Below are 21,809 nucleotides of genomic sequence, written 5' to 3'. Positions count from 1 at the left end.
ACCGAAAAGACGCCACCACCTGAGGCAGAGATGCTTCTCAGCCCCGAATTCCCCTTTCTTCCGCCCCATCTTTCCTCTGGCTTTTTTCTCCCAAGCTTAAGCCCCAAGAGGGTGAGGGGTCGGGGGGAAGAAAAAGATGGCAAAAGGCAAGGGAACGTTCCCCTCCCATCCACACACGGCCTCTCCCCCAGCCTTCTTCCCTACGATCGCAGCCCCGGGCCGAACCTCTGCTCCTGGGCGGGCCGCGGCCACTTCCCCGCTACAGCCAGGAGTGAGGCCACCGGAGGGGGGGGGCGGGGCGAGTCCCCGCCGCCCGCTCACCTGCCGGGGCCGCGGGCGCTGAGGCTGCGGTGGCGGGCCGGCCGCCTCTGCCCGCGTCCACGCAAGCCACCTGCGCCACCAGCTGCCGCAGAGGCGTCTCAACGTCTCCGAAAAGCAACCGCGCCGCCGCTGCCGCCGCCGTCGCTGCGCTGCTCCCGCGCGGCTCCCGCTCGGCGCCCGCTAGCACTGGGGCGGGACCAACTCCTAGCCGACGGAGGGGGGATAACGCAACACCCGCCGAAGGTATGTGGCTTCGAAACGGGACTTCAGGAGATCCTAGATCCCCCAGTTCGCTTTTTCCTAACAGGTGCAGCCTGATGGAGAGAGATAAGAGTGAGAAGGAACAAAGAAGGGGGAGCAAACAGCTTGGCCCGCTGTGGCTCCCCCCTGCGGTTTGCGGAGTGGTCGGGCCCGGCCCGCCCCTGCTGGCTGCTCTGCGTGTGTGTATTTGTATGTGTACTGTATGTAAAAGGCGGGGAGGGAGGAAACGATTGTTGTGGACGGGGTTTGGGGGCGGGTATACGGGCCTCCAGCCCTTGGCTGTGTGTTGGAGAGAATCTGGCAGCCTAAGCTGCATGTTCTTGCATCGTTTCCCAGGGTGGAGAGGTTTTTAATGCTGCACTTGCGCGGTTTGCACCATCCAAAAAAGAACTGTACAAAAACCCATAGATGAAATCGGAGCATGAGGCGGTTGCACGGGTGTGCAGCTTGTAGGCCTCTTAAACCTTGCTGAAGGGGCCCTGCAGTCTCCTTTTCCTTGAAACTGTAATATGAGAAAGCCCCACTTATTTTCTTTTAAATTTAAAGCACCAAGAACTATTAAGAAATATGCAGTCCTGACGAATGCAAAACGTGCAGTATAGAAAACAATGATAGGAAAGCATAAGCCTTTTCGATAGGATGTGGGTTTGGGCCCATACTGTATTTTAAATGCATCTAAATTTTATTTCCCTAGTAGAATGGTAGCTTGTAGGTAGTACAGTGTAAAGTGCTGCTAAACCTCAAATGTTTATCTCTCAAAATAATCTTCAAGGGATTTCTAAAATTATTTTTTTATCCTGTAGCCAGTACATTTTTTAATGTGTTGGTAGTTATTACTAGCCTTCTGATGTGAACTGATCCTTTAATATTTTTACTGTACCAGAATTACATCACCAGAATTGTCTTATTTAACCATTAACGTTCACCCAGTTTCCCAATAAATGTAGCAAAGAAAGCATTTTGAAAAGTAATAAAAGCTGATCTTAAATTGTGTTTCATCCTTCACTGAGTCCCCTCCCAAGGTACCTAGTGTGTCAAGCACTCTTATGTGCTAGGGATACAACCATGAACAGCAAGCACAGACACTTCCCATTTAAAACTGAACAAAAATATGAAAAAAGAAAAAGAATATAAAAATAAATAATAGTATGTAGCTCATACTCCTTTAAACGAAGGACTCACAAATAAATCAAGCAAAGCTTAACATTAAATAGATAAAAATTGATAATTTTTTGAAAGAGATACACATAGGCCTTTAAAAAGAATGAAAGAAGACATTCACAATGCAAAACGTCTTGCAAGGAGACTGACTCATACCTCAGCAATATGCAAAGAGTTCCAAGTGCTGCAAAAAGAGAAATTGACTAGCAAGCGAGAGGGAAGGGTTGGAGAAACGTCTTGAAGCTTTTCATCGCGAATTTGAATTTGATACGATGTATACTAGAGAGCTACTATAGGTTGCTGAGCAACAAAGGTAAAGATGATTCTTTAAAAAGTTATTCTTGCTTGCTACAAAGTAGATGACAGTAGAAAGAGGCTGGAGATTACTGTTGTACTCCTTAAGTGACTGGTTTCTGGATGAGACTGTTGACTATGAAAAGGGGAAGGAAGGGCACAGCTAAGTACACAAAGGAATAATTGTCAGTTAGTCATAAATAGTGCACAGGAAAAGTGGAGAAAGATGTATTGAAGAAAATTCCAAGCACTGAGTAGGAGAGACCAAGGCATCATCCAGCAACCATTTCTTGTGTACGTCCTTTGTTCTAAACCCAGTAAGGCTTTGCAACTCCAAGTGTGGTCCAGGGGCTTCACCTGGGAGCTTGTTAGAAGAAACGCAGCCCCTTGCCAGAACTGCTAATCAGAATCTGCATTTTAACAAGATCCCCAGATGATTCTTATGCATATTCAAGTTTGAGAAACTACTGCTGTACAAGATACTACAGGCCATAGGAACTCAAAATCAAGTAGGGAAGACAGATATATATTAATAGATAAATTATAATTAATGTTAAAAGATAACTTTTTATTAGTGCTTAATGATGGTACCAACATGTAAAATTATTGGGAGTGGGGAGGTCCTCAGAAAAGGAATGGAAATAGAGGGAAAATGAAAAAGCATTGATGTTTTAGTGTTAGTATTTTAAAAGAAAGAAAGTACAAACTTAGCTCTTGCTATCTTTAAGTTTCGGCAGTTTCTATTTTTGATAGTCTGTAGACAATGGGCGATACCCTTTAAACAATAAGTCAAAGCAAAACAGGTGGTAGTTTAAGCCTCTAGAGAACAAAAGCCCAGGATCCCTGGGAGCAGCAGTTCCAGAGCGGAGGGGGAGGGGAGAGGAGAGAGGAGAGGGAGGCGCGAGTGTTGGGCTCATCAGAGTCCCTTGGAGAGCTTTTCAGAACTACTGTGAGCTTGTGCTCTTCTCCAGCCAAGCTCGAAGCACCCCTCCCCCACAGTCAGCCTTCTTGGTGGGGATGCCAGGAAAAGTATAGCAAGATAGAGATTAGAGGAGCAATGAAGGGAGTTGTAAGGAGAAAATACAATTTCCAAAACAACTGAAGCAAGGGGGAGGGGGAAAGGAGATCTAAATGAATTGAGGGAGGAGCTTGACTTACAGTCTCTCATTTAATCCAGGTGTTACTATCCCCATTTTACAAATGAGAAAACAGGCTCACAGAATTTGAGCAACTTGCCCCAAATCATACATCTACTCGAGCGGCCAAGGCAACGGTCCCCCAAGTCTGTTCTCAAGTCCCCGCCTTTGTGTGATCCCACACCACCTCTAGGTGGAGCAGGGGGCCAGCAGCACTGTAATTAGAAAAAGATGCTGGAAGTAAAAGCAGCCCAGCACTCTTCCACCTTCTGTCTTTGCACTTGAAAGTATTCCCAGCTTCAAATTTCCTGACCGCCTCCCTCTGCCCCACCCCATTCACAGCGTGTCCTACCACAAGACCATTCTGTTTAACTCCTTCTAGTCCTAGAGGACTCAACCCAAAAATCTCCTCTGGAAAGACTTCTGACCTCATCTCACTGTGACATAATTTCTTAATTACAATCTTTCTGACTAGTCTTTAAACTACTTAGAAGAAGGCACTATCTTAGTGATCAATGCCTGGCATTCGCAGGCACTCAATAAAATTTGTCTCAATAAATATTTGTTAAATAAATGAGAAGAAGGGTCAGGTGAAAAACTCTGATAGGGTCTCCATTATCCTTTAAGCCGAGAAAGCAGATACGAAGACACTTGAGAGTACTTAATTTGTTTTGACTTTGTGAAATTTTCATGTGCTTAAAGGCTAACCCTTTAAAAGCACTGACATTTCTCATTGACTACAAATACATTCATTCTAACCATTTTAATGGAAATCATTCTAAGTAAGAGTTGATACTTATCCCCCAAATTTAGCAATGATAATCCCTTCCTTCACATCTTTTACATATAATGTGCATAATTCCCCACACTAATACACAGTATTAGTAACACAACTTAAACTTATTGGTATGAGCAGCAATTACTGAACTGTTGGGGTTTTTTTAACATCTTTATTGGAGTATAATTGCTTTACAATGTTGTGTTAGTTTCTGCTGTATAACAAAGTGAATCAGCTATATGTATACATATATCCCCATATCCCCTCCCTTTTGCATCTCCCTCCCACCCCTCTAGATGGTCACAAAGCACTGAGCTGATCACCCGGTGTGATGCAGCTGCTTCCCACTAGCTATCTATTTTACATTTAGTAGTGTATATATATCAATGCTACTCTCTCACTTTGTCCCAGCTGACCTTTCCCCCTGCCCGTATCAAGTTCATCCTCTACATCTGCGTCTGTATTCCTGTCCTGCCGCTAGGTTCGTCAGAGCCATTTTTTCTTTCTTTTTTTTTTTAGATTCCATGTATATGTGTTAGCATACGGTATTTGTTTTTCTTTTTCTCACTTACTTCACTCTGTATGACAGACTCTAGGTCCATCCACCTCACTACAAATAACTCAATTTTGTTTCTTTTTATGGCTGAGTAATATTCCATTGTATATATGTGCCACATCTTCTTTGTCCATTCATCTGTCGATGGACACTTAGGTTGCTTCCATGTCCTGGCTATTGTAAATAGAGCTGCAATGAACATTGTGGTACATGACTCTTTTTGAATTGTGGTTTTCTCAGGGTGTATGCCCAGTAGTGGGATTGCTGGGTCATATGGTATGAACTGTTTCCTTACATGTGATATTTTAAGCCTCGTGGTGGGGAAGTTAGCAAGAATATGGGGAAGATAAAGAACATTAATCAAAGAGCTAGTTCAGTTAGAGATGTCATAAATCTGGTCTAAGCCTAGCTTTCTCTGGAAGTCAAAAGTATTTGGAACTTTGGTCCTTAAGAGGGGCAAAACTAAGATGTACTAGTTTGTGAGGTAGTGACTAGATTTATCAATGAGGAGAGTCATTCTCAGACACAAAGGATAAGAGAAGCATCAATGAGTCTGGATGGTCATTAGAACAGCTGGAAAGAATTTTGTCATTTCATTCCATTATATACACGGAATCATACAGTAAGTAGCCTTTTCAGATGGGCTTTTTCCATTCATCTTAATGTTTTTGAAATCCATTCAAAACATTGTTCCATGTATCAGTGGTGCATTGCTTTTTATATCTGAGTAGATTCCATGGTGTAGATGTACACAGTTTTTTTTAGACATTCACCTATTGAAAGATATTTTGGCTTTTCCAGATAGTGGCCATTACAAATAAAACTGTTATGAACATGCATGTGTAGTTTTTATGTAGGTATAAGTTTTAATTCCTCTGGGATACATGCCCAGGAGTGCAATTACTGGGTCATAAGTAGTTGCATACTTAGTTTTTTGGGGTTTTTAAAATATTTATTTATTTACTTATATTATTTATTTGGCTGCACCAGGTCTTAGTTGCAGCACGTGGCATCTTTAGTTGCAGCATGCAGGATCTAGAACCCTGACCAGGGATAGAACTGGGGCCCCCTGCATTGGGAGCACAGAGTCTTAACCACTGGACCACCAGGGAAGTCTCTATACTTAGTTTTTTAAGAAACTCTTTTCCAGGGTGGCTATATCATTTTATATTCCCACCAATAATAAATGCATAAGAGATCTAGTTTTTTCACACCTTTTCCACCATTTGGAATTGTCACTATTTTTTCTTTTCACTGTTCTAATAGGTCAATGGTCTTAATTTCCAGTTCTCTAATAATTAGTGATATTAAGCATCTTTTCATGTGCTTATTTACCATCTGTGTTATCTGTTTGGTGAAATGTCTCTTCATGTCCTTTGCCCATTTTCTAAGTGGACTGCTTTTTTCACTGTTGAATTTTGAGCATTCTTTATATATTCCAGATAAGAATCCTTTGTCAGATGTGATTTGCAAATATTTTCTTCCAGTCAGTAGCTTGTCTTTTCAACTTTACCAGATCTTTCACCAACTAAAAGTTGTTAATTTTGGTTTATCAATTTTTTATTTATCAACTTTTTTTCTTTTGTGGATGATGCTTTTGCTGTCGTGTCTTTACCAAGCCTTAGGTTCCCAAGATTTTTCTCCTGTGTTTTCTTGTAAAAGTTTTATAATTTAACATCTTATATTTAAATCTATGATGCATTTGAGTTAATTTTTGGGTAAGGTTTGAGGCTTTTCTTTTCTTTTTTTTTTTTTTTTTTGTCTATGGATATCCAAATCTTCCAGCACCTTTGCTGAAACTACCCTTGTTTCATTGAATTGCCTTTTTACCTCTGTTGAAAATCACTTTGCCATACTAGTGTGGGCTTATTTTTCTATTTTGTTTAACTGATCATCGTGTCTTTCTGTCTGAGCCACAATCTTGATTACTGAAATACTAACACACTGTCATGATTACTGATGCTCTATAATAAATCATACAATCAGGTAGAATGATTCCTTCTACTTTCTTCTTGTTTCTTAAGTTTTTTTTTCTGGCAATTCTGGTTTCTTGCTTTTCCATAAGAATTTTAGAATAAGCTTGTCTATATCTATTTAAAAATCTTCCTGGTATTTGATAAGAATTATGTTAAATTTATACATCAATTTGGGGAGATTTGATATCTTCAGTAAGTTGAGTCTTCTAATCCATGAACACAGTATGTCTCTCCACTAACTTAGATCATCTTTAATTTTTTCATTAGCATTTTTCATTTTCAGCCTACAAACCCCATATATGGTTTGTTAGATTTACAGTTAAGTATTTAATTTTTTGGTGCTATTGTAATTTTAATTTCACTGTCCATGTGTTCATTGCCGGTATATAGAATTGATTTTTGTATGTTTATCCTATATTTTGAGACCTTCCTGAACTCACTTATTAGTTTTAGGAAAAAAAAATTGTGATAGATTTCGATGGATTTTCTACATAAACAATTATGTTACCTGTAAATAGGGACAAAGAATACACTTCATATGATTTCAGTTCTTTTACATTTTTTGAGGATTGTTTTATGGTACAGGATATGGTCTAACTTGTATATGTTCCAAGGGTGCTTGAAAAGACTGTATATTCTGCTTTTGTTAGGTAGAATATTCAATAAATGTCCATTATATCCTGCTGGTTGATGGCATTGTTGAGTTCTTGTATATACTTCATTATTTTCTGTCTAGTTGTCCTAACAATTGTTGAGAGAGAAATGAAGTCTCCAATGATAGTTGTGGCTTTCTTTCTTTCTTTTTTCAGTTCTATCAGTTTCTGCTTCATATAGTTTATAGCTCTGTTGTTTGGTGACTATACATTTAGCATTGCTATGTTTTCCTGATTGATGGACCCTTTTATTATTACTTTTAAAAATATAAATTAAATTAATTAATTAATTTATTTGGATGTGCTGGGTCCTAGTTGCAGCCAGCAAGCTCGTTAGTTGAAGCATGCATGTGGGATCTAGTTTCCTGACCAGGGATCAAACCCAGGTGCCCTGCATTGGGAGCATGGAGTCTTAACCACTGTACCACCAGGGAAGTCCCAGACCCTTTTATTATTGTCTAATGATTCTTCCTGTCTCTGGTATTATTATTATTATTTTTTTGCTTAGAAGTCTACTTTATCTGATATTAATATAGCTATTCCTGCTTTCTTTTAATAAATGTTTTCATGGTATGAATTTTCCAGCCTTTTGCTAACATGTTTTTATATTTGAAGTGTGTTTCTTATAGGCAGCAGATAGTTGGGTCATGTTTTTTAATCCATGCTGCCAATCTCTGTCTTTTAATTACAGTATTTAGATCACTTACATTTAATGTAACTATTGATAGGTTAGGGCTTAATCCTGACATTTTACATATTTTTTGTTTTTTGTCCTCTTTGTTTCCTTTTCTATACCTTCCTGTAGTTTCTTTTAACTTTTGTTACAATTCCATTTTGATTTACCCATAGTGTTTTTGAGTATATTTCTTTGTATAAATTTTTTAGTTTTTGTTCTAGTTATTACATTATATGTACGTAATTTATCACAGACTACTTCTGTTGACATACTACCAGTTTGAGTGAAGTATAGAAAAGTTCCTTTGCTGTCTACTATTTATTATATGATTGTCCCCGTGCCTTTCTCCACACCATTGTCTCCCTAAGAAATGTCCTTCAATAACTCTCTGCTTATTCACCATTTTCCTTCTCTTGAAAGTCCAAACCTTGTTATACCTCTTAGGTCTCATTTTTAGCCTCATCATCTATTCTAAAATCCCATATTTACTACTTTCTGTAGTACTCACTTTTAAATTAATATATTGTCTGATTTTAAAATGCTTTCAGACTTAGTTGACAGAAACTCTGTTATAGTAGCTTATACAAAAGAAGTTAAGAGATAGATGCTGACACTGCAGCTGGATGACTTTAGGACCAATGTGTCTTCAATTCACTTGACCTTTTCCTTATATTGGCTGGTCTACTTATAAGCAGATGATTGCTGTCTGGGAACCACATCTGAATTTTAGATAGGAAGAAAGGGCATAGGATGAAGGGATAGGCTAACCAGGTCCATCTGTTTTTAGTTAGAAAACAGAAGCTCTCCCAAAAGTCACACCCAGCAGACTTATTTTGTCTCATTGGACAGAATTCATATCTACTCCTGGCTGGAAAGTACAAGTGAGAAAGGGGTCGTGAATAGGAATTCAATTAACAAAACAATGATGTCTGACGTACATATGCATAAGTATCTGTGTAATCCATTTGGGTAAATCTTATGTCTCCCTAATTAGTTTGTAAGGTATTTAAGATCAGAGATCTAATCAGAGTTTGTCATTTTGTACTTCATACCAGACGACTGTAAGGGTCCTCCTAATTTCATATATCTCTGCTACAAACAACAAATAGGGTTCTTAAATGGGGGTTTAAAACCAAACATAATTATTTCAGAATTTTTCAGTGAGCTCAGTTTCTTCTGAAATTAATAGCTTCTTCAGTCAGGGAAGGAGAACTACTACGAGATATAGGACAAGAGTTTCTTTTTTCTTTTTTTTGTTTGTTTTGTTTTTTTGTGTGTGTGGTACGCAGGCCTCTCACTGTTGTGGCCTCTGCCATTGTGGAGCACAGGCTCTGGACGCGCAGGCCCAGCGGCCATGGCTCATGGGCCCAGCTGCTCCGCGGCATGTGGGATCCTCCCAGACCGGGGCACGAACCCGTGTCCCCTGCATCGGCAGGCGGACTCTCAACCACTGCGCCACCAGGGAAGCCCTCTTTTTCTTTATTAATAGCAAGTAGAAATTCTTGTGGGAAGAACTGGAGAAGTGAAGGTCCAAGAGGTATACTGGAAGATTAGAGAGACAGTAACCAGCAAGTCAATCTGAGAAATCAAGCAAGTCCAGCTGCCAAAATAGACTTGTATGTGGAAGGCTTATGGGGAGATCTATGGGAAGTTGTGCCTCTATTCACCTACCACCTCTGTGGATCATCTCTCAAGCATCTGGTGTTGAGCCTGAGACCAGTGTTGGTCAATGGGGTCAGGAGCTGGGAAGAAGATCCAGGTGTGGACTGAAGGAAAGTGAGGACAAGCTAGACCCTTCTGGTCCTCTATATCTGCCTCTTCCTGCATCTAACCACAATGAACTTCAGAGTAATGGCTGCTGCTTCACTTCCACCTTCCAAATCTATCTCAAATTCTTCTTTTGGCCAACTCTAATTTGGAACCCTCCAGGGAAGGAGATTTGGGGAAATGTAAACTAGCTTAATCAAATCACCACGACTAAGTTAATTTCATAAATGGAGGTTGAATCTTCAATCTCTAGTGCATTAAAATAATTGGAACTTCCCTGATGGCACAGTGGTTAAGAATCTGCCTGCCAATGCAGGGGACACGGGTTTGAGCACTGGTCCAGGAAGATACCACATGCCACAGAGCAACAAAGCCCGTGTGCCACACCTACTGAAGCCTGCGTGCCTAGAGCCCGTGCTCTACAACAAGAGAGGCCACCACAGCGAGAAGCCCGCGCACTGCAACGAAGCGTAGCCCCTGCTCGCCACAACTGGAGAAAGCCTGCATGCAGCAATGAAGACCCAACGCAGCCAAAAATAAATAAATTAATTAATTAATTTTAAAAAATTGTGTTGCCTGGAGGGCTGGGACTGTATCTAAATTCATTTATTCTGTCCCTTTAGTCCTAGCCAATAATTTGATTCTTAAATTATATGTTGTTCCATTGGTCTCGCTGTGCAAGATAGTTTTCTTCTGCCCTCGTACCTATCTCCTCAAGGGGAAAAGGAGTCCCTTCTTTGGAATTAGGCTATAACAGGCTGCCCAGGCAGTCTTGTCTCTTAACTTCTACTAGTCTTTTTTTTTTTTTTTTTCTCTTTGTTCTTAAATTTATGTTGGCATTCCTCTTCTATTTCTCCATTCTGGGTATAATTCTTGAACTTTCTCTAGTATATCCAGCTCCTCTCCTGCCTTAACATGTTTATGAACCATTACTTCTAGCTAGTAATTTATCTTTGGGGAATGTAGTTCGCCCGTTTTTATTTTAACTAACTAATATATATTCAACTGCAGATATTTATTGAACGTCTAAGATATCATCCTAGCCTCCATAGGAGCTCAAAGTACAAAAATATCTATAAAACAAGAGAGGAAGTAAAAAATACCACCATAGAGCAACAAATAAACAGCTCTCAGAGTTCAGAGAAGAGAATTGGGTTCTGCTTCCCTATGGGCTCTTTATTTACCTTTTCCAATCAAGAAGCTTTGTATAAGATTTCCAAACCTTCATAACATTGCCCCAGTGTTTATATTACAGATCTGTCTGACTTACGATGGGGCAACATCCCGATAAACCCATTGTAAGTTGAAAATATCCTGTCAGAGATGCATTTAATACACATAACCTACTGAATATTGTAGCTTAGCCTAGTCTACCTCAAGCATGCTCAGAACACTTACATCAGCCTACAGTTGTGCAAAGTCATCTAACACACAGCCTATTTTATAATAAAATGTTGAAAGTCTCATGTAATCTACTGAATACTGTAATGAAAATGAAAAATAGACTGGTTATATAGTCACAGAATGGTTGTTTACCCTGGTGATCAGAAGCTCGGTACCACTGCCCAGCATCATGAGAAAATCCAAAGCACATATTACTAGCCCAGGAAAAAAAAATCAAAATTCAAAATCTGAAGTACCATTTCTATTGAATTTGGATCACTTTCACACCACCATAAAGTCAAAAATTGTAAGTGGAACCATCATAAGTTGGGGACCATCTGTATAGCTAGGAACAGTAAAATTAGTTGTTTTAGAGCACAGGATTTAAGCAATGTTAAATAAACAGTGTTGGGAAAAGCTATATAAACATATTCGTAAAGGAAGATAATAATTTTAAACTACATAAAGATAGAAGAAACTGGCTGTGAAAATATAAATGCAGAACTTAGAAAGCTAGGCTATAATGTTATTTCTACTAACTCTATTCAGAAATTGTTTTCCTTTGTGCAATGTTTCAAAGACATGGACGTCTGGGATTCAGAATTATTTAGTTTTGCATGAATTTAGTTGAGCTTACTTTTCTCATCATAACATTTGTAGTTTAACAGCATGAGTAAGCAATACACTGGTAGAGGTTTTAGAGCATTTTAACCATATGCAACATCATCACTGTTGAATGCCAGAATACTTTTTTTGAGGACTATGCAGATATATAAAATTTCATCTTCTAAATGCAGTTATACATTTCCTCTTTGTATAAAAATTAAATACCATAAACTACTTAGTCTATAGTTATAATTTCACATTAGTATATATGATCGAGAAAGGAAGTATGACCATGCTCATTATAAAGTTCAAGTGTGTATTTATACATACCTAAGGTACAGTTTTCCAAACAGCTGCAAGGCTGAGGAAATGGTCAAAAATGTTGCACAGGAGCGATGCTGAGAGGCTGTCATGTGTTTTCTTCACTGACATTTTAGGTAAAGGGAAAATTAAGACGTAGAATTAGTTGTGAAGGGGGCAAACTCAGCTTCTTATTCAGTCTAGTCTCTTCAGTCCAGCTTAGATTGGTCAGGCCTCTCAAGTTCAATTCAGTACCCTTTTACCCGCTCCTACTTCTTGCCTCCTGGTTAGAGTAGAACAAAAAAAGGGGAAGAGATGTACTGAATTTTTATCCTTATGTGCTCTTCTAACTCACTACCAATATAGTGCCGTAAATCTTTCAAGGGATTTTTCTTCCTGTTTTGGGTTACCTAACAAAAGCCAGCATAGCTACATTTAGAATAACACTTCTTGGGCAATCCCTGGCCGTCCAGTGGTTAGGACTCTGTGCTTCCATGGCAGGGGGCACGGGTTCAATCCCTGGTCGGGGAAAATCCTGCAAGCCTCACAGCCAAAAAAAACCTGAAAACAAACAAACAAACAAGAAAAACACTTCTTTTTGTGTGTGTTAACATGTAACATAAATTTTACCACTTTAACCATTTTAAAGTGTACAGTTCACTGGCATTAAGTAAATTTACATTGTTGTGCAACCATCACCACTCTGCATCTCCAGAACTCTTTCCTCTTCCTAAAATGAACACTTCTTGTCCTAACTTACTAGTAGGAGAGTAGGGTTATTGGGGTAGAGAGGAAATTAGAAAAAAATAGTATATTCTATGTGTTAGTCATGTCCCTGATAGAAAGAGAGTGTGAACAGGAGGATCTTGACCATGGTTAACAGTCTGCCACCAGACATCCTGAACAGACATGTGTAGAGAACAGCTCAGATAATGCACGCTTTTCTTTGCTATGGCATCATGTCTTTGATCCCATAGGTGTAACCCTTGGATCTGTTGCGCTGGGTTGAATCTCAGGTGATCTTACAGCGTATATTTAATCCCTATAGCCTCACGTCTCAAACTTGGCCATTCCTTGGGGCCATGAAAACTTTTCTCTACAGTTAAGAAGAGGCTCATGAAGATGAAGCCAAGAAAAAGAGTGATAAGGAAAAGGAAGGCGTTCTCTTAAAGGCACAGAGCAATTGGTTTCAGACATCTATCTACACACTCACTGCCTTGTTACTCTTGGGCCCCACTCTGAATTCTCCTTGGTCTTCTAGACAGGATAGATGGTGGGAGGATAAGACTCTAGGCCTTTTTACTATACCAGCTACATTGAAGGGAATAGGATCAAACAGCCCAAAGCAATAGGACATTTCAAGGGAAGGAAATCGCAAAGCTGAAAGAAAACTGAAAAGTCCAAAGGGAATGAAGAAATCAAAAAAGTCCTCCCCAAAGATTCTAAAATAATGATAATGATATAATAATAATAATTTACTATATGCTTATAAAAAAATCCTATGAGGAAGGTGCAATTTGTACCCCCATTTTTTTATTATTATTATTATTTTTTTTTTGCAGTACGCGGGCCTCCTACTGCTGTGGCCTCTCCCGTTGCGGAGCACAGGCTCCGGACGCGCAGGCTCAGTGGCCATGGCTCACGGGCCCAGCCGCTCCGCGGCATGTGGGATCTTCCCGCACCGGATCAGGAACCCATGTCCCCTGCATCAGCAGGCGGACTCTCAACCACTGCGCCACCAGGGAAGCCGCTGTCCCCCCATTTTTAATGAAAAAACTAAGGCATGGAGAGAATATGTAACTGTATTCAACTCATTCATTCCACTAATACTTACCTGTTTGAGGAGAGGTACTAGGGATACAACACTAAATATAATTGATATGGCCATTCTGCCTTCATGGAATTTACAGTCAATTGGAGGAGACAAACAAAAAGGCAAACAGGCAACTGAATAAAATAATTTCAGATTGAATCAAGTGTTATGAAGGAAACATATGAAGAAGAGGGTGAGTCTGGGACTAATTTAGGCAGGGTAGTGAGGGATGATGTCCTTAGAGATGAGTTTTAAACAGTCCCTTGAAGGAAGAGAAAGAGCTAATCATTCAAAGGATGAAGGAAGAATTCCAGGCAAGATGAATTGCATATGCAAAGAGCTTGGAATATTCCTAAAACTGAAATAAAACCTATTTGGCTGGAGTGTGAAGAGGGGTGTGGGAATAAGGCATTAGATGACATTGAAAGAGTCTAGATCATGCAGGACTTGTAGACCACAATAAAGACTTTGGGCTTTACTCTTTCTTTTTTATGTATACTGATATATTAACTGCTGTTAGTTCCTGGTACTGGGGTTACAATTGGTTTTTATATTTATCTTCTTTTTTTAACCTGTATTTCAGAAGTTTTTAGAACAAACATATATTACTTATGTAAAAAACATAAATCTTTTTTCTTTTAAAAATGGATGTGATATTATATATTTTCATTTATATGAAATGTCCATCAATGGCAAATCTACAGAAACAGAAGGAACATCAGTGGTTTCCTGGAGTTTGGGTGGGAGTGGGAAGGGACTGGAAACAGGCATGAGGGAAACTTCTGGTGATGAAAATGCTGTAAAACTGGATTATGATGATGGTTGCCCAGATCTGTAAATTTATAAAAAACAAACAAATGTAATTGTACACATACAATGGGTAAATTTTCTGGCATGTAGAATAGACCTTGATAAATCTGAAAAAATGGAAGTGAGTACAAACATGGGATGATTTCTAAAACCAGAGACAAAATAAACCACCCACAGAAGGCAAAATAAAAGTTAAGTTGTTCTGGAACCTATAAAGGACCTTAAAACTTTAGCCAAACTTGTACCTTTTTGCAGAACGACCTATGCCTGCTGCTTCAAGCTGCTCTTAATCTATTAGGAGTTGAAGTGAGAGGTAGTAGTGGTATGGGCAAAATATAAGAAAAATGCACTATGAATTATGAGATAAAAATAATAAAATAGGGCTTCCCTGGTGGCGCAGTGGTTGAGAGTCTGCCTGCTGATGCAGGGAACGCGGGTTCGTGCCCCAGTCTGGGAAGATCCCATAGGCCGCAGAGTGGCTGGGCCCATGGGCCATGGCCGCTGGGCCTGCGCATCCGGAGCCTGTGCTAAGCAATGGGAGGGGCCGCAGCAGTTAGAGGCCCGCGTACCGCAAAAAAATAAAAAATAAAAAAATAATAATAAAATAAACTACAACAGAAATAGAAATAATAGCTTTGGATATGACCATCAAACTTTAGCTTTGTAAGACAATTCTTTACACTTAAACATTTTTTGCCTGCTTAAAATCTCTTGAACAGCTCCCTCAAAGTTTGTTAACTTTTTGTAGTAAGAATCTCCTTTCTCAAATTAGAATCCCCAAACTTATGTTTCCCAGGCTCTCTGTTCGTTGTGAGAGGCTTAGGACTTGTGACCTAAGTTGCACCAGGCACAAGCATTTGCATGAAACTTTGTTTCAGAGGTGAGGACACGGGTAGGGTGGAAAGCAGTTGTTTGTCTGGCAGAGGACAGGAGGCAGAATGTTTCCAAGATGGGTGGTGGTGGAAACTTTCTTACCAGGTCAATTTGGTTTTGGAAGGTTTTTTCCCTTGGGGTTTGGGAGCATTTTCTGTTTATTTATTGCTGTGTAACAAACTACTTCAAAACTTAGGAGCTTCAAACAACAACTGTGTTATTATTTCTCATAATTCTGTGGGTCAGGAATTTGAACAGGGCACAGAGGCAAAGTTCGTATCTATTCCATGTGGTGCCTGCAGGAGGCTGGTCCATCCAAGATGTAAGTGAAACTTACACGTCTGGTGCCTCACGTTGGGTAACTCAGGTTGCTAGAGGCTGGCTGGAAGAGCTCAACATAGGTCACAGAAAACAGGGGGCCTTGTTTCTCACATTTGGTTGGGTTCCTCAGGTCTTCACTATCTAGTCTTGTGCCCTCAACTCTCCATGTGGTTTCTGCATCTGGTTTCTCCCACAGAGTAGCTGGGCTTCTTATAGACAGAGCATAAGAGCAAATGCTGCTAGGCCTTCCCAAAGCTTAGGCTCAGAACTGGCACAGTGTCACCTCATTACATTCTTTTGGTTAAAATAAGTCACGATAAGATACAAGGCCATTCTAGTTTCAAGGGACGGGGTCTCCACAAGGGTTTGACAACCAAGAAGCATGGTTCATTACAGGCCACCAATGTTAACTATTTACTACACTCAACCTAAAGCCTTCTTCTCCAGTCTTTCAGATTATTCAGTAAACTCTTGCATTAAATATAACAAATACCTTTCTGCTTGGAATATCTAGAGTAAGATTCTGTTGACTGTAGCAAATTCTCAATGCAAATATTTTCTCTATGATTAAAGAAAAAAAAGATCCCAATAACAGTAGCAAGTTTATTTCTCTTCTTCTTACCCCTTCATGTGATTATTCAAATTCCAATATGGTTCCCCCAATTCTTCCACAATTATTTTTAGGGGCCCTTGTGGTTTTTTCAAGTCAAATTCTTCCTCCCTAAAAGACATCAAGCATAGAAGTTTAAAGTTGAGTTTTTCAACCTTTCAAAGAAAGGTTATTCTTATAGTATTTAAAGATGAGTATGAAAAGATCCCTAATTCATTTTACAAATCCAATATAATGCTAACACTAAAACATATAAAAGATAACATTAAAAAACCTTATAGTCCAATCTCATTTATGAATATAATTACAAACTTTTAAAAATGGCAGCTCAAAATAGAGTTGTCATATCATCCAGCAATCCCACTCCTGGGCATATATCCAGGCAAAACTATAATTCAAAAAGATACATAACCCTTATGTTCATAACAGTACTATTCACGATAGCCAAGACATGGAAATAACCTAAATGTCCATCCACAGATGAATGGATAAAGAAGATGTGTACATGTATACAATGGAATATTACTCAGCCACAAAAAAGAATGAAATAATGCCATTGGCAGCTACATGGATGGACCTAGAGATCACCACCCTAAGTGAAGTAAGTCAGAACAAGAAAGACAAATACCATATGATATCAGGCATATGTGAGATCTAAAATATGACACAAATGAACTTCTCTATGAAACAGAAACAGACTCACAGACATAGAGAACAGACTTGTGGTTGCCAAGTGGGAGGGGAAGTGGGAGAGGGATAGACTGGGAGTTTGGGACTAGCAAATGCAAACTATTATATATAGACTAGATAAACAAGGTCCTATTGTATAGCATAAGAACTATATTCAATATCCTGTAATAAACCATAATGGAAAAGAATATGAAAAAGAATAACTGAATCACTTTGCTGTACACCAGAAACTAACACAGCATTGTAAATCAACTACACTTCAATTTAAGAAAAAATGGCAACTCAAATCCAACAGTTATTACAAATACAATAAATACAAACTTGAACGTGATGATCAAGTAGTTTCAGAATTGCAGAGATGACTCAGTGTTAGACAATATATTTTTTAAAATAAATTTGTTTATTTGTTTATGGCTGCATTGGGTCTTTGTTGCTGCACCCGGGCTTTCTCTAGTTGTGGTGATCAGGGGCTACTCTTCGTTGTGGTGAGCAGGCTTCTCATTGCAGTGGCTTCTCTTGTTGCAGAGCACGGGCTCTAGGCGCGCAGGCTTCAGTAGTTGTGGCACGTGGGCTTGGTAGCTGTAGCTCATGGGCTTCAGTAGTTGTGGCACATGGGCTCTAGAGTGCAGGCTCACTAGTTGTGGTGCACGGGCTTACTTACTCCGCAGCGTGTGGGATCTTCCTGGAGCAGGGATTGAACCCATGTCCCCTGCATTGGCAGGCAGATTCTTAACCACTGCACCACCAAGGAAGTCTCTAGACAATACTTAAATAACATATTAATAGGGAAAAGTGGAAAAAGTGATTATGTGGTAGGATATTATACTTGAAGTATGATACTTGAAGTACTGAGGTACTGAGCAATGATGGATTAATTTCAAAGTGAGTCATGAGACAGACCAATCTTCAGATTTTCAAACGAATGATAACTCATCTTGGATCCCATTCCCACTCTAAGAACATTAAAAAGAACCAGATACAGGGTGGGGGGGGATTCAAGAACAATTCTGAAGATATTTTTTTAGAGAAAATTTAAGGTATATTTTGTGTCTCAAATGCCCCAAGCAGCAGAGGTAGAAGGTTCCTCCCGATTCCCAAGTCAGGGGCTTTAATAAGATCTCTTAGAGAACGAACATACCTCCCTCTGGTGGGGGAACAGAGAAGGTGGGGCAGACTGGAGCCTTGTTGACTCCTGACCAAGAAGACTCATGCAAAGAGCAACGAGACTCCAAAAGAGAAACCATGTGGAATACCGTTGGAAACCCAGGAGATGAGTGGAGAGCGGCAGACCATTCTGTTGCCCATGTCATGGGAGTTGTAGACGGAGGATAGCAGCAAGGAGCCTCAGGAAGTGTTCACAAAAGTCTCAATGCAGAAAAAGATAGCTTTAAACATTTGATGGTCCCTTTGATCCAGCAATTCCAATCATAGGTATGTGCCTAACAAAATTATAGACTTTTGTATATCAAAGACATGTACAAGAGGTTTATAGCAGAATTATTTGTATTAGCCCAGACTGAAGGCTTCCCAAGTGTAGAATGGACAAGTAAATGTGGTATATTCAGACAATGGAATATTATCCAGTAGTAAGTGAAAGAATGACTTACTCAATCATTCAATGATATGAATGAATCTCACAGATGTTGAGTGAAAGAAATGAGATATAAAATATTACATTCTCTATAATGCCATTTACAGAGAAGTCAAAAAATAGGCAAAACTAACCCATATTATTAGAGGTCAGCATAGTGGTTGAATTTAGAGTAAGCATGTGGCTAAAAGGTGGTACAAGAGAGAATTCTGGAGTCCGGCAATAGTCTGTTTCTTGATTTGGGTCCTAGTTACATGGATAATCTCATTTTGCAAAATTTCATTGAGCTGTGTCATGTATGCTCCTCTCTATATGTTTGTGATATTTTATTTTAAAATTTACTCACAAGCAAATTTTCTAGGCTCAGAGAATATGAGGTCATCTTACAATAGTAGAAGTTAAGTATAAGTTGTCTATTTCCCTTTCACTTCCTCCTCCAAGGGAGTGAGTGGAAAAGAGAGAAGAGATTGACTTTATTTCCTTCCATAAAAACAGGCATCCCACCTGAAACCAGGCCCACCTAAAAGTGTGTGGGTGGAGAAATCTCACCTTTGAATGCAGATTGAAGCGTTAGTATATTTCGATTCATATATTGGACAAGACATTCTAATTACTGAATTAAAAATACATTTTGCCTCCTACAATGATGTCTGGACTTCCAATCACCTAAGAGTAATCAGAATAGTCAAACTTGGGAATTCTCTGGCAGTCATTGTGCACTTTCACTGCTGAGGGCCCAGGTTCAATCCCTGGTCAGGGAACTAAGATCCTACAAGCTGCGCTGCAGCCAAAAAAAAAAAAATAGTCAAACTTGAGTTTCTTCCAAGGGGAAGCAATAAACCTTGCCCTTTGAATACATGTTAAAGAGACCATGGGAAACAACGTATAGGTGCATTTTGATCACATCCCACTAGTTTTCTTGTTCAATATACCACTTATAGTGCTCACTACAGATGCAAAAATAGACTTTTGGTTAAAAAAAAAAGGAAATTAGTGAGAGAAAGATACTTTCTTAATATAAAACAATTTCTAATCTAATCAGTCAGAATTATATTTAAAGGGATTAAATGTAAGAATTATTTCACATTAATGGCCTGATTTATTCAAATTGTCCTGAGAATTCTATCCAATGCAGTAAGCTAGGTAACAGAAGTAAGTTATAACTACCAAGACTGAAGAGAAAAAATTGTCACTATTTGGAGACACTATAACTATTACCAAAATATGCCAAGAAAATGTGCTAAATGGATGTTAGAATTAATTCTGAACTGTCTTAACTGTCTTTAAGAGGAATATATTAAAAATTAGTAGTTTTAAAAAAATATCCTAATAATTACATAAAGGTGAAAATAGGCAAAACTAACCTGTCTTGATAGAGGTCAGAATTGTAGTTGAGCTTAGAGTAACAGTAGTAACTGAGATGTGGTCCAGTTAGAGAATGTACTGGAGGGAAAACCCCCAAAGCAAAACACTAATCCAAACAAAAACAAACCTTTCACATACAGATGGCCAAGGGGCACGTGAAAGGTGCTCAGCATCACTAATTATTAGAGAAATGCAAATCAAAACTACAATGAGGTCAGGATGGCCATCATCAAAAATCCTACAAACAATAAATGCTGGAGAGGGTGTGGAGAAAAGGGAACCCTCGTGCACTGCTGGTGGGAATGTAATTGATACAGCCACTGTGGAGAACAGTATGGAGGTTCCTTAAAAAGCTACAAATAGAACTACCATATGACCCAGCAATCCCACTACTGGGCATATACCCTGAGAAAACAATAACTCAAAAGGACACATGTACCCCAGTTTTCATTGCAGCACTACTTACAATGCCAGGACATGGAAACAACCTAAATGTCCAATAACAGATGAATGGTTAAAGAAGGTGTGGTACATATATACAATGGAATATTACTCAGCCGTAAAAAGGAAGGAAATTGGGTCATTTGTAGAGATGTGGATGGACCTAGAGTCTGTCATACAGAGTGAAGTAAGCCAGAAAGAGAAAAACAATTATCATATATTAATGCATACATGTGGAATCTAGAAAAATGGTACAGATGAACCTATTTCCAGGGCAGGAATAGACGCAGATGTAGAGAATGGACATGTGGATACGGAGGGGGAAGGAGAGGGTGGGACAAATTGGGAGATTAAGATTGACATATAAACACTACCATGTGTAAAATAGATAGCTAGCAGGAACATGCTGTAAAGTGCAGGAAGCTCAGCTTGGTGCTCTGTGACGACCTAGATGGGTGGGATGGGGGATGGGAGGGAGGTCCAACAGGTAGGGGATATAGGTATACACATAGCTGATTCACTTCATTGTACAGCAGAAACTAACACAACATTGTAAAGCAATTATACTCCAATAAAAAACAAGCAAACAAACAAAAACAAACCTTTAAAACCTAGTAATAGGGATTTTCCTGGTGGTGCAGTGGGTAAGACTCCGTGCTCCCAATGCAGGGGGCCTGGGTTTGATCCCTGGTCAGGGAACTAGATCCCACATGCCTCAACTAAGAATCTGCGTGCTGCAAGTAAAAAAAGGATCCTGCATCCTGCAACTAAACACCCCGCATGCCACAACAAGATCCAGCGTGCGGCAACTAGGACCCGGCACAGCCAAAAAAAAAAAAAAAAAAAAAAAGATATATATATATATATATATTTTTTTTTTTTTAAAAAAAGCCTAGTAATAAATTTAACACAAATTTATAAGATTCATGGGGCAAAACTGTATAGGGTTTACTGAAGGATATAAAAGAAAATCTAGAATAAATGGAGAGATATATTCTTGGATGGGAGGATTCAATACCATAAAAATGTCAATTATCTAAACATTTCTAGTAATTCCTTGATAAACTGATTGTAAAGTTCACCTGAATGGTTGCCCATGTCATTTAAAGAAAAGGCCCTATACAAACTCTTTCCCTCCCATTAGCTTTTATTCCCCATATCCAATCTCTCTGCCATTTGCTCTCTCTTCTCTAGCCATACTGGCCTCCTTGTTACTTCTTCAACATGCCAGGCAAGTTCCTGCCTCACACCCTTTGCAATTGCTAGTCCCTCTTTCTGGAATGCTCTTTCTCTAAATAGCTGCATGCTTACTCCCTCAACGCCTACAGGTCTTTGCTCAAATGTTATCCACTTAGGGAGGCCTTCCCTGATTACCTGATCTAAAATTAGAACACCCGACCTACCCGCCACCACCCACATGCATTTCC

At 39.4% G+C, this 21,809-nt stretch overlaps 1 long non-coding RNA gene across 1 annotated transcript in view; it reads right to left on the bottom strand.

The window, feature by feature from the left end:
* Positions 1-646: 646 nt before the first annotated feature.
* Positions 647-21,809, bottom strand: part of LOC115803833 (uncharacterized) — a 36,501-nt gene continuing 15,338 nt past the window's right edge. Inside the window, exons 2-3 of the long non-coding RNA XR_016393557.1 lie at positions 16,308-16,406; positions 647-12,429 (exon numbers count right to left, since the gene is read on the bottom strand). This is a non-coding gene — a long non-coding RNA (uncharacterized LOC115803833). The remainder of the gene's footprint in view (positions 12,430-16,307; positions 16,407-21,809) is intronic.

The sequence above is a fragment of the Delphinapterus leucas genome, chromosome 6 (assembly GCF_059928025.1).
Source record: "Delphinapterus leucas isolate spDelLeu-1000000601 "Yukka" chromosome 6, BTC_Dleu_Yukka2, whole genome shotgun sequence".
Taxonomy (NCBI): Eukaryota; Metazoa; Chordata; class Mammalia; order Artiodactyla; family Monodontidae; genus Delphinapterus; species Delphinapterus leucas.
The sequence above is the reverse complement of the archived record's forward strand: the minus strand, read 5'-3'. Positions and strand labels throughout refer to the sequence as shown.